General features: G+C 35.1%; 2 non-coding genes across 2 annotated transcripts; one reads left to right on the forward strand and one right to left on the reverse strand.

The window, feature by feature from the left end:
* The first annotated feature begins 1,124 nt into the window (after nucleotides 1–1,124).
* Nucleotides 1,125–1,196, forward strand: Trnap-ugg (transfer RNA proline (anticodon UGG)). The gene has a single exon. It is a non-coding gene; the product is annotated as a tRNA-Pro (tRNA).
* A 908-nt stretch (nucleotides 1,197–2,104) lies between these two features.
* Trnap-ugg (transfer RNA proline (anticodon UGG)) lies at nucleotides 2,105–2,176 on the reverse strand. Its single transcript has one exon. It is a non-coding gene; the product is annotated as a tRNA-Pro (tRNA).
* Nucleotides 2,177–2,667: the final 491 nt, after the last annotated feature.

The raw sequence follows: 2,667 nt of genomic DNA on the forward strand, positions 1-2,667 counted from the left end.
ACAACAACGCTAATTACCTAATCTCCGCGTCCGTGGTAAATAAACATTGCGATGATATCCGTCTATCTGACTTATCGGCAGATGACTTCAAGTGTTTAATTTTTGTGCAGGGTCTAGTCTCGTCTAAACACGCTGAGATTAGACAACGTGTTCTCTCTAGACTTGAGAGCGAACAGGGCTTTACCCTCCAGAAGTTGGCCGATGATTGTCAACGAGTAGTCGTCGTAAGGAACAACTCGAGACACGTCGAGGAGTCAGGCGCAACATTCATTAGAAGGACGATCTTCAGACCGAAACAATACTCACCCCGAAAAAGCAAAGCTGGAAGTAAGAAAACTCAGGCTACACCTAACAAGTTCCACCCAGTCACAAGGCTCGCGTCCCCTAAAAGGCGGGAAACATTGGTCGAGTCAATGCTTTGACAACAATAGGTACTGCAACGAATGTGCCAGGAAAGACCACACAGACAGCGACCAAGTTCAGGAAGAACAAGCTCAAGAACAGCGTCCGACAGACTAGATTCGACTTGGATTCGAATAAGAACCGGCGCAAATATGTCAAAGTTAACATCGCAAATAAAACTGTGCATCTAAAATTGAATTCCGGATCAGACCTGTCCATCATTAACTTTAAGACGTGGAAAAGGCTAAGGAAACCAACGATGCGGAAGACGAACAAATCAGCTCGAGCTGTGACAGGTGTGAAAGTGGAATTTAAGGGAGAGCTCACACACCTGGTGACCTTAAATGGTTATTACAAAAAAGTGAAAGTGTATGAACATAGGACATCCGAACACCTGTTTGGTACTGATTGGATGGAGCGATTCGATTTGTGGGATAAATAAAGTAGATTTCTATTTACTTGAATAATTCAGTTAAGTAAAATAAAAGTCATATAATGATGTTTAGGCGTTTTTATGGTAATATAGTAACGACAAAGAAAAATATATTTTGTATTTATTCGTACAGTCGAGAAGAACAGCAGCAACATGTTATATTACTAACTGATGTCGCTAAATTTCAAAAGGCTATTTTTGTTTTTACTGCGTCCTGAAAACCTTGGAATATTTTTAATAGAAACTGACCTACTTAATATAATAGAGACATAAACTGGAAGAGTCAGTCGGCTCGTTGGTCTAGGGGTATGATTCTCGCTTTGGGTGCGAGAGGTCCCGGGTTCAAATCCCGGACGAGCCCAAGTATGCTTTTTCATGAATCGTTTTTAGGTATAAAAAGCTGTTGCTTCAAACGAAAACTAGTGATTTCATTATGAAATCCAATCTATTAAGCTGTGTTGACCATGTTCGATAAAAGATATGATTTTGTGTAGTTTTTGCGTAAATTGATAATGAATGAATGATCATTTCGCTGTTAGAAATATCTAATTACTTCATATCTTTTCATCTTGATTTTAATATTTTATTTACTTTTTTTTCTTTTATTTCTTTTTCTAGGGCTTGAGAGGAAAAGTGTAATACTAGTGTATAAATATATATATATATATATATATATATATATATATATATAAAAACAGGATGAAGACTAAAAAAAAGACCACAATATAAAAACATATACTAATGCATTTAGATTTAATCGCCTATTCGATATGGATGTTACATCAATTAGGGGTGTAGGATAAGTAAAAACTTTATACATAGGTATTTCGAAGCCTAATGAGGAGAGAAGATAACATGTTTGAGATGAGACGTCCAGCAATAACAACATTAGGAGCGAAATAATGGGCACAAGAGAGAGAAAGCGACATTAATTACTGTAGTTCTCCTTTCCCACTCTCTCTCTCCTCATAGTTTTAATATATTATTATTTTCCTCTCAAGGCCTAGAAAAAGAAATAAAAAAAAAAAAATTAAATTAAAAAATTAAAAATTAAAATCAAGATGAAAAGATATGAAGTAGTTAGATATTTCTAACAGCGAAATGATCATTCATTCATTATCAATTTACGCAAAAAATACACAAAATCATATCTTCCATCGAACATGGTCAACACAGCTTAATAGATTGGATTTCATAATGAAATCACTAGTTTTCGCTTGAAGCAACAGCTTTTTATACCTAAAAACGATTCATGAAAAAAGCATACTTGGGCTCGTCCGGGATTTGAACCCGGGACCTCTCGCACCCAAAGCGAGAATCATACCCCTAGACCAACGAGCCAACTGTATTCAGATGTTTATGTTTCTATTATATTAAGTAGGTCAGTGTTTTATTAAAAACACTCCTAGGTTTTAAGGACGCAGTAAAAACAAAAATAGCCTTTTGAAATTTAGCGACATCAGTTATAAATTTATATATACAAAAAAAATTTATTTTTTTCTTTGTCGTAACTATATTACCACAAAAACGCCTTTATGACTTTTATTTTACCTAACAAATTAACTGATTGTTCAAGTAAATAGCAACTACTAAAAATCAAAGTTGGATTGCGCATGCCGTGTTGTTCGAAGAAAAAAGGAAAACGCTGTGTTTAGGTTATTTATATTACGCGCGAAATTTTAGAAATTAATATTTCCTATGCTATGATTAGTTTATAAAGTCTTCTGAATTGTGCCTTTGTCTAATGGAGACTCGATAATACGCACCAATATTCACTGTTGCTGCTACTTAGACAACCATATTTTTTTGTTATTGTAATCCGTACTAAAGGG

The sequence above is a fragment of the Euprymna scolopes genome, chromosome 2 (assembly GCF_053919585.1).
Source record: "Euprymna scolopes isolate OS-2025 chromosome 2, ASM5391958v1, whole genome shotgun sequence".
Lineage (NCBI taxonomy): Eukaryota > Metazoa > Mollusca > Cephalopoda > Sepiida > Sepiolidae > Euprymna > Euprymna scolopes.